This window comes from Triticum urartu, chromosome 5A (assembly GCF_056163025.1).
Source record: "Triticum urartu cultivar PI428250 chromosome 5A, HENAU_Tu73, whole genome shotgun sequence".
In the NCBI taxonomy this organism is placed as follows: domain Eukaryota; kingdom Viridiplantae; phylum Streptophyta; class Magnoliopsida; order Poales; family Poaceae; genus Triticum; species Triticum urartu.
Genome location: NC_141877.1, coordinates 587101128 through 587112509, shown reverse-complemented (window position 1 = coordinate 587112509; position 11382 = coordinate 587101128). Strand labels below are relative to the sequence as shown.

General features: G+C 43.8%; 1 pseudogene; it reads left to right on the top strand.

The window, feature by feature from the left end:
• Positions 1–3847: 3847 nt before the first annotated feature.
• On the top strand, positions 3848–10977 carry LOC147973103 (uncharacterized; annotated as a pseudogene).
• The last annotated feature ends 405 nt before the right edge of the window (positions 10978–11382 follow it).

Genomic DNA, 11382 nt, shown 5'->3' with positions numbered 1-11382 from the left:
ATTGCTACTAACATCTTTCAACACAATTTTCTCTAGGAACATATCAAAATAAACACAGGGAAGCAACAACGCGAGCTATTGATCTACAACATAATTTGCAAAATACTACCAGGACTAAGTTCATGATAAATTTAAGTTCAATTAATCATATTACTTAAGAACTCCCACTTAGATAGACATCCCTCTAATCCTCTAAGTGATCACGTGATCCAAATCAACTAAACCATAACCGATCATCACGTGAGATGGAGTAGTTTTCAATGGTGAACATCGTTATGTTGATCATATCTACTATATGATTCACGCTCGACCTTTCGGTCTCCGTGTTCCGAGGCCATATCTGCATATGCTAGGCTCGTCAAGTTTAACCTGAGTATTCTGCGTGTGCAAAAACTGGCTTGCACCCGTTGTAGATGGACGTAGAGCTTATCACACCCGATCATCACGTGGTGTCTGGGCACGACGAACTTTGGCAACGGTGCATACTCAGGGAGAACACTTCTTGATAATTTAGTGAGAGATCATCTTATAATGCTACCATCAATCAAAGCAAGATAAGATGCATAAAAGATAAACATCACATGCAATCAATATAAATGATATGATATGGCCATCATCATCTTGTGCTTGTGATCTCCATCTTCGAAGCACCGTCGTGATCACCATCGTCACCGGCGCGACACCTTGATCTCCATCGTAGCATCGTTGTCGTCTCGCCAATCTTATGCTTCCACGACTATCACTACCGCTTAGTAATAAAATAAAGCATTACATCGCGATTGCATTGCATACAATAAAGCAACAACCATATGGCTCCTGCCAGCTGCCGATAACTTGGTTACAAAACATGATCATCTCATACAATAAAATTTAGCATCATGCCTTGACCATATCACATCACAACATGCCCTGCAAAAACAAGTTAGACGTCCTCTACTTTGTTGTTGCAAGTTTTACGTGGCTGCTACGGGCTTAAGCAAGAACCAATCTCACCTACGCATCAAAACCACAACGATAGTTTGTCAAATAGACTCCGTTTTAACCTTCGCAAGGACCGGCCGTAGCCACACTTGGTTCAACTAAAGTTGGAGAGACAGTCGCCCGCAAGCCACCTGTGTGCAAAGCACGTCGGGGAAACCGGTCTCGCGTAAGCGTACGCGTAATGTTGGTCCGGGTCGTCTCGTCCAACAATACCGCCGAACCAAAGTATGACATGCTGGTAGGCAGTATGACTTATATCACCCACAACTCACTTGTGTTCTACTCGTGCATATAACATCAACATAAATAACCTAGGCTCGGATGCCACTGTTCGGTTTCGTAGTAATTTCAAAAAATTTCCTACACACATGCAAGATCATGGTGATGCATAGCAACGAGAGGGGAGAGTGTTGTCTACGTACCCACGCAGATCGACTGTGGAAGCGTTGACACAACGTAGAGGAAGTAGTCGTACGTCTTCACGATCCAACCGATCAAGCACCGAAACTATGGCACCTCCGAGTTCGAGCACACGTTCAGCTCGATGACGATCCCCGGACTCTGATCCAGCAAAGTGTCGGGGAAGAGTTCCGTCAGCACGACGGCGTGGTGACGATCTTGATGCACTACAGCAGCAGGGCTTCGCCTAAACTCCGCTACTGTATTATCGAGGAATATGGTGGCAGGGGGCACCGCACACGGCTAAGGAATAGATCACGTGGATCAACTTGTGTCTGCAAATGATAGCATGGCGGCTCAGCTTGACATCTTGAACAAGAAGATGGATAGTATCATGTCAAATTGCATCGGTGCCTCCGGAGCTTCAGTAAGTGTGCCTCAAATGTGTGATGTATGTGGCCAAGCAGGTGTTGGGTTTCGTAGTAATTTCAAAATTTTTCCTACGCACATGCAAGATCATGGTGATGCATAGCAACGAGAGGGGAGAGTGTTGTCTACGTACCCACGCAGACCGACTGCGGAAGCGTTGACACAACGTAGAGGAAGTAGTCGTACGTCTTCATGATCCAACCGATCAAGCACCGAAACTACGGCACCTCCGAGTTCGAGCACACGTTCAGCTCGATGACGATCCCCGGACTCGATCCAGCAAAGTGTCGGGGAAGAGTTCCGTCAGCACGACGGCGTGGTGACGATCTTGATGCACTACAGCAGCAGGGCTTCGCCTAAACTCCGCTACTGTATTATCGAGGAATATGGTGGCAGGGGGCACCGCACACGGCTAAGGAATAGATCACGTGGATCAACTTGTGTGTTTCTGGGGCGCCTCTGCCTCAGTATATAAAGGACTAGAGGGGGGAGGCTGGCCGGCCATAGGAGGCGCGCCAGGAGAGTCCTACTCCCTCTGGGAGTAGGATCCCCCCCCCAATCCTAGTTGGAATAGGATTCCTTGAGGGGGGAAAGAGAGAGAGGGGGGCCGGCCACCTCTCCTAGTCCTAATAGGACTAGGGGAAGGGGGGAGGCGCGCGGCCACCTTGGGCTGCCCCTTTCTCCTTTCCACTAAGGCCCATCAAGGCCCATATGGTTCGCGGGGGGGGGGGGGGGGGGGTTCCGGTAACCTCCCGGTACTCTGGTAAAATCCCGATTTCACCCGGAACACTTCCGACATCCAAACATAGGCTTCCAATATATCAATCTTTATGTCTCGATCAGTTCGAGACTCCTCGTCATGTCCGTGATCACATCCGGGACTCCGAACAACCTTCGGTACATCAAAATGCATAAACTCATAATATAATTGTCATCGTAACCTTAAGCGTGCGGACCCTACGGGTTCAAGAACAATGTAGACATGACCGAGACACGTCTCCGGTCAATAACCAATAGCAGGACCTGGATGCCCATATTGGCTCCTACATATTCTACGAAGATCTTTATCGGTCAGACCGCACAACAACATACGTTGTTCCCTTTGTCATCGGTATGTTACTTGCCCGAGATTCGATCGTCGGTATTCCAATACCTAGTTCAATCTCGTTACCGGCAAGTCTCTTTACTCGTTCTGTAATACATCATCCCGCAACTAACTCATTTAGTTGCAATGCTTGCAAGGCTTAAGTGATGTGCATTACCGAGAGGGCCCAGAGATACCTCTCCGACAATCGGAGTGACAAAACCTAATCTCGAAATACGCCAAACCAACATGTACCTTTGGAGACACCTGTAGTACTCCTTTATAATCACCCAGTTACGTTGTGACGTTTGGTAGTACCCAAAGTGTTCCTCCGGTAAACGGGAGTTGCATAATCTCATAGTTATAGGAACATGTATAAGTCATGAAGAAAGCAATAGCAACATACTAAACTATCGGGTGCTAAGCTAATGGAATGGGTCATGTCAATCAGATCATTCAACTAATGATGTGACCTCGTTAATCAAATAACAACTCATTGCTCATGGTTAGGAAACATAACCATCTTTGATTAACGAGCTAGTCAAGTAGAGGCATACTAGTGACACTTTGTTTGTCTATGTATTCACACATGTATTATGTTTCCGGTTAATACAATTCTAGCATGAATAATAAACATTTATCATGATATAAGGAAATAAATAATAACTTTATTATTGCCTCTAGGGCATATTTCCTTCAGCAGGTCATCCTTCAACAGAATGTACCTTCTATTCAGCAATTGGATCATCGGTTTCAGAAGTAAGTTATGCTCAAGGTCAAGGTCCATTCTCAAATAGCTATAATCCTTCTTGGAGGAACCATCCAAACTTGTTGTACAAGAACAATCAGTCATATGCAAGTGGATCGACAGTACAAGGAAATCGATCACCAAATCTTCCAAGTCAATTTCAACTGCCGAGGCAGAATGAACAACAAAATGTTCAGTCAAATGGAATGGAGGAAATCATGAAGATGCAGTTGGAATTAATGAACAAGATGGCAAATGAAGTTAATGGCTTAAAAGATTCTGTTAAGATGCATGTGAGCAAAATGGATAGTATGGTGGGAGAAAATGAAGCAAGGCTGCCTGCTCAACCAATTCCAAACCCGAAAGCTCACTGTGGGGTGATATCTTCAGTTGATGTAGTGACTACAAGGATTGGAGCCATGACAGGACCATTATTTCCTACTCCGAAGACATATGTGCCTCCTGCTATGAGGCCAAGTTCATCCGGAACTTCACCTTCAACATCATTAGAGAAAATAAAGGAGAAAGAAGTTGATAATCGAATTGAAACTGAAGTCGAATTTCCTGGTTTTCAAACAAGAGATGAGCCTTTGCTAGAGGAAGCAATAACAACCAACAACATTCCCTTTCTTGAGAGGTTCAACAAACCCAAAGATGACAAGCAATTTGCCAAATTTTTGGGAACTATGAAAGGAGTTCAGATTACTATTCCTATTCTTGAAGCCGTCTTGCATGTTCCGATGTATGCCAAATATTTCAAGGAATTATTAACAAAGAAAAGAAGCATGTCTGAGCCAGAAGTTGTAACTCTATCAAAGGAATGTAGTGCAATAATTCAGAACTCCATGCCTGAAAAATTGGATGATCCAGGAAGTTTTTGTGTGCCATGTGTGATTGGAAACAAAACTTACAGTGCTCTATGTGACTTGGGTTCAAGTGTTAGTGTGTTACCACATTCAGTTAGCAAAAGGATGTTCTTGGGAGAATTAAATCCAACATCCATAACTCTTCAGTTGGCCGATAGAACATATAGGAGACCTGTTGGAATTCTTGAGGATGTTCCAATCAAAGTTGGGAAGTTTGCTTATCCGGTTGACTTTGTAGTGCTAGATATGGAGGACAAGAGTGAGGTTGTGATTCTTGGTAGACCATTTCTGGCCACAGCTGGTGCACTTATTGATGTCCAAGAAGCTAAATTGATCTTGAGGTTCGGAAATGAAAAGGTGGAGTTTGACATGAAGCATGCAACACATGTTCCGCAAAGTGAAGAACACTGCTACAAAATTGATACATTAAAGAAATGTGTGGAAGAAGGTTATGAAGAGAGGTATGGAAGTAATTGTTGTGAAGTAGTTGAGGAGGACAATAGTGAAATCAGATACAAGGAAATCAGACCTGTGAGCATGTTGGAAAGTTGTGCAAGGTCATTAGAGAAGATGCAACCAAGGCAAGTAGAAATGAAACAACTTCCAGAAAGTTTGAAGTATGCATTCTTACATAATGAAAACCGGTGGCCAATTATCGTAAACAGTGAGTTGACGGAAATGCAAATAAAAGGGCTTCAAGCAGTTTTGCAAAAGTACAAGGATGTTATCGGATATTCGATTGATGATATGAAAGGGATAAACCCTGTTGTCTGCTCTCATAGGATTTACTTGAAAGAAAGCAGTGTGCCAATTAGAGAAAACCAAAGAAGGTTAAATCCCCATTTGCAAGAGGTGGTCAAAAAGGAGATTCTGAAATTGCTCTCTGCTGATATCATATACCCAATTTCGGACAGCGAGTGGGTGAGTCCCATTCACATGGTGCCCAAAAAAGGAGGAATAACTGTCGTTGAAAACGAACAAGGGCAAACTATTCCTAGTAGGACTGTCATAGGGTGGAGAATGGTCAATGATTTCAGAAAGTTAAATGAAGTAACAAGGAAGGACCATTTTCCTTTACCATTTATTGACCAAATGCTGGAAAGGCTTGCTGGGCATGAATATTTCTGCCGCTTAGATGGGTATTCAGGATTCTTGCAAATCCCAATTCACCCGGATGATCAAGACAAAACAACTTTCACTTGCCCATACGGAACATTTGCTTACAAAAGATTAGCTTATGGACTTTGTAATGCACCCCCAACATTTCAAAGGTTTATACTCTCTATATTCTCAGATATGATAGGAATTAAAGTGGAGGTGTTCATAGATGATATTACAGTCATTGGAAAAAGTTATGAAGATTGCTTGAATAATCTGGCAGCAGTTCTTCAGAGGTGTTCAGAACACAATCTAGTCCTAAACTGGGAGAAGTGTCAGTTTCTTGTAAGGGAAGGAATTATTTTGGGACATTTGGTATCTAAAAGAGGAATTGAGGTTGATCAAGCAAAAGTCGAAGTAATATCAAAACTTCCACCACCTGTAAATGTGAAGGGAGTGAGGAGCTTTTTGGGACATGCTGGGTTCTACAGAAGATTCATAAAGGATTTCTCAAAGATCGCCAAACCCCTCACTAATCTCCTAAACAATGATGTTAAGTTCAACTTTGATGCACAATGTGAAAAATCCTTCAACCTGCTCAAGGAAGCATTGGTCACAGCTCCAGTAGTGCAATCCCCTGACTGGGAATTACCATTTGAGATAATATGCAAGTGACTTTGCTGTAGGTGCGGTACTTGGACAAAGAAAAGGAAAAGATTTGCATGTAATATACCATGCTAGCAAAACACTTGATGATGCTCAAGCTAATTACACAACCACCGAAAAGGAGTTGTTGGCAGTTTATACAGACCACGCTGCAATAAGATATCTACTCAGCAAGAAAGAAGCCAAGCCAAGGTTAATTAGATGGATACTCTTGCTTCAAGAATTTTATATGGAAATCAAGGACAAGAAAGGAGCTGAAAATGTTGTGGCAGATCACTTGTCGAGATTGCAAAACAATGCATTAGACTCCTTGCCAATCAATGATGTTTCACCAGGTATCAATCTTATGCAAGTGACTAGTATACAAAACTATACACCATGGTACGCAGATATAGTTAATTATCTGGTCTGTAACAAAGTTCCTACAGATTTTGGGTATCAAAAGAAGAAAAAATTCCTATCAGATATGAAGCACTTCTTTTGGGATGAACCTTACTTATTCAAGCATTGTGCTGATGGTATTGTTCGAAGATGCTTGCTGGAAGGTGAAACTAAAAGTGTGATTTATCATTGCCATTCATCCCCTTATGGAGGTCATGCAAGTACTCGAAAGACTCAAGCAAAAGTTTTGCAAGCAGGATTTTGTTGGCCAACTTTATTCAAGGATGTACATTCCTATATTGAAGCTTGTGATCCTTGTCAGAGAACTGGAAAGATTTCAAAAAGGTAAGAGATGCCTCAAAAAGGAATTCTTGAAGTAGAGCTCTTTGATGTATGGGGAATTGATTATGTTGGACCCTTGCCATCATCAAAAGGGTACAAATACATATTGGTTCCAGTGGACTATGTGTCAAAATGGGTTGAGGCTGTACCAACCGTCAATGCCGATTCCAAGTCAGTTTGCAATTTATTCAAGCAAGTGATCTTTCCAAGATTTGGTGTGCCACGGATTGTTATCAGTGATGGAGGAACGCATTTCAACAACTCCCAACTAGAATCTCTCTTAGCAAAATATGGAGTTCATAATCACAGAATTACAACTCCATATCACCCACAAGCAAATGGACAGGTGGAGCTCTCTAATAGAGAAATAAAGGCTATCCTCGAGAAGGTATCAAAGTCAAGGTCTGACTGGGTACTGAAATTACCAGACACACTTTGGGCATATAGGACAGCTTATAAAACACCAATTGGAATGTCACCATTCAGGTTAATATATGGAAAAGCATGTCATCTACCTGTTGAACTTGAACACAAAGCTCAATGGGCAATAAGGAAACTCAATATGGACCTTGATACAGCAGGAAAACATAGAAAACTTCAACTCTGTGAAATGGAAGAACCGAGAGCTGACTCTTACGAGAGTGCAAGAATTTACAAAGAAAAGACCAAGATCTGGCATGATAAGCATATATTGAGGAAAGAATTTCATCTTGGACAGTTGGTATTGGTCTACGATACGAGGTTTCATTTATTTCCCGGTAAATTCAAGTCAAGATGGTATGGCCCTTGCAAGGTGAAGAAGATTCTGAAAAGTGGTGCTATCCAAGTGCAAAGTACTTCTGGAGGTCTCTTCCTTGTAAACGGTCAAAGACTGAAGCCCTATATCCCTGGAGACACACCTCTGATTTCTGAAGATGAGAATGCAAGCGAAGATCAAGACCTGGAGAAGGAAATTCAAGAAGGCGAGGGGAGCCAAGGGGTGATATCAATCCCTGCAGGACCCTGACCCCTACTGAAGAGACATGGTCGAGCTAAAGACCTAAAACAAGCGCTTTTCAGGAGGCAACCTGAATCTTTAATAAGTTCCTTTTCTATTTAGTTTTCACAGAAGAGTTTTTATGTGTTTATGTCTTTCTTTTTCAGCGAATAAAGGCAAGGGAAGCACAAACAGGGAATACAAAACGAGAAGAGTGGAGAAAAGAAACTAGGGGAGAAGATTATACAAATACCAGGTGATTCCGTTCCACTTGAAGAAACCTTTAGAAAATTTAGTATGAGGACTGGCATTGAATTGCCTTGAAAATCTTTCTTTTTCTGCACTGTGACACGTTACTCATCACTGGAAAGTAGGATTTACCTCAAGAAGATTGTTTATTCTCTTAATACTAAAACTATGCAGATGTATTCTTCTTATGGTAAATTGTGATAATGAATACTTTATACCTCCGTGTAAATGTTCAATGGGAATGCCTTGAGTCTAAGTGAAACCTACTGATGAATTGATGTGCTGTGTCTGACTGTCCCAAGTTAAGCTAAGTAGCTGGGGGCACTTAAGTAGTAACTATGATCTCTGGATCTGTAGTCTGTGAAAAACAGTGCCATTAGCTATGGATTTCTCTTTCAATTACTCCTATTTTACTTAAGCTAAGTAATCTTCGTATAAATAAATAAAATATTTATAATTATTTAAGTCCGATCAACCTACAGTAGCATGTCATGTTGCCTGGATCGGTGGCTTGTGAAATCTGGTTTGTCGAACCAGGTGTATACCATGTTCTCTGGATCGGTGGTATGTTCCTTTGGGGAGACAATAACTAAAATTTGCTATAATTATCAAACCAGGTGTATACCATGTTCTCTGGATCAGTGGTATGTTCCTTTGGGGAGATAACAATGATAATAATAATAATAATAATAATAATAATAATAATAATAATAATAATAATAATAATAATAATAATAATAATAATTGGTTGAGCCAGGTGTATACTATGTTCTCGGGATCGGTAGTATGCTCCTTCGGTGAGACTGATATAATATCTTCACTTGTGCTTTAAATTCAATAAGTAACTTGTTTTTTAATTGATTTTGGGGTCCCAGCTTATCTTAGGGCTGAAGACACAGTCAGCTCTTGATTAATAGGATTCACTTTCACTCAAGGCCATTGACTTGGAACATTTATAGTGTGTTATAAATTATTGCTTATCACAATCTAGCTTCAGTAGAGTACAGTTGCCTAGTTCCAGTATTGTCGGAATTACTATCTTTCCAAAAGTGCATCTTTACTAGGCAGTGTGGGTAGTGTCACCATCATTCTCCTTTACTTGAGGACAAGCAAAGATCTGGGTGTGGGGGAAATTGATAGCACATTTACGCATATAGTATTTTAAGCCTTTTTGCATCTCAAGTTAAACATTTGACCACAATAATTACTTATAAAATATTCATTCCTACAGAAATGTTCCTATTATGACATTTCTTACAACACTTCTTCATATTATGCAGAATTGGTGCGTTTAGGCACCCAATCTTCATCGAAAATGCTTCCAACACTAAAGCAGGGATCAACTTGGAGAAGAGTTCAGTTCTAAAGGGGGCAAAACCGAAAAGAACCAGAGGAAGCGTCCTGTGGCACGCGTGAGAGGAGCCGGGGGTTGGCGCGACCGGCCAGACAGCTGTCTCTTGCCACGCGCGGCTGGTCCTCCTCGCTATTCACCCACCACACCAAACAAAGGCCAGGGAGGTAGGGTAACGACCGGATCCACTACTACGCCTCCATCAACGCCGCCGCCAGCGCCGCCTGATCCACCAAAGCGCCTGCACCATCTCCATCACCCGCCTCCACCATAACCAGCGCCATCATCCAGTATCATCGTCACCACCAGCGCCGCATCTCCTAAGCCTTGCCGCTGCCACTCCTTCTCCCCTCCTCCTCGCTGCTGAGAGGGAGAGGATTGACTAAAGGCCAGGGGCGTCGGGCCTTCTGGTGGTGCTCTGCTCCGGATCTTCCCAAGGAATCTTCTCTGCTACTCTTCCTCAACGACCACGCGGAAGCCTCTCCTACTACAGATCATCTCCAATGTGGTCCCTTCTTCGCCTGCAACCTCTTCAGCTTCGAATTGAAGATCATCAAGACCCATAGGCTTTGAATCTCTATCTTCTCTTGTTCCTGTTCCCTAAACATATGCACTATTGAGTCTGAAATTTACCTTGTTACTTGTGTACCTTTGCTGAATCCTCATGTATCCTTGCTGAATTGTTGTGACCCTTTGCTGGATATTGAGTTAGTAGTTATTGTCCTGTGAGCTATTGTTACTTTAATTGGTTGCATGAGTTGTGTGTGATGTCTGAACCCTCTTCCATCTGCTAGTGTTACTTGTCCGTTTGATTACAAGTAAACCACTAAAAAGAGACTATCCTATTTCTGAACCCTTTACCTCTGCTGCTTATTATTTGGTTTTAACTTGTGCTAGTGGCTGCTTGTTATCACTACGGTTTGATCCATCTGTTCCGTTGTTCTGAATGTTTCGAATGTGTGCTTCGAAGTTCTAGATCCCTGTGGAGAACACGACATCCGTAGTTTGGGCGTAAAAACCCTGCTATATTACACTTGATCAGCAACACACCAAGGCTGGAGTACCCCGCTCCCCCGTCCATCTCTCGCCGGCGTGGGAGCTCGTGGATGCCGAGGCGCATGGATCCGGGGGCGTCCTCCTCCTCGTCCGGCCGCTCATCCGACTCTCCCTGCCTCCGCCCCGTCAAGCCGGAGCCCCAAGGACACGCCTGTCAGCGCGCGCACCCGCAACTCCGGCGTCCGCATCGACGACTCCGCCCCCGCCTCTGGCCGCCTCGTCCTCGTTAGGCCGAAGCTGGAGCCCGGCCTTCCCGCGGAGTACGAGGAGATAGCCCGGCGCGGATTCTCCAACGAGGACGCCCTACGGTGGGCGCGGGATGACTACCTCCATGACGAGACGGTCCGGTAGCGCTGGGCCCTGGAGTAGATAGCCGCCCGCAAGCGTGGGCGCGAGGACGAGCACGGCGTGGTGATCCTCGACAGCGACGAGGACGAGATCGCTCTCGGACTATCCAACCCGCCGCTCCAACCTGAGGAGGGTTGCAGCAGGGACGGCGGCCGCGGAGGAGGCGACGGCGGCTGCGACTACACGCGGTTCTATAGCCTCCTCGGCATGTAGAGCTGCAAGGGCGGCGGGCGGCGAGGAGCGGCGAGGGACACGGCGGGCCTAGTAGCGTTTTTTTTTCATTTTTGTAAAATACTTTAAAGATGTATGAGCTCGCCGAAATTTGGTTGAATTTGCACCGTGTTTGTGCCGGAATTTAATTTTCAAAAAAACATGGGCATCGCGACTGAGGGGCATCACGCTCCGAGC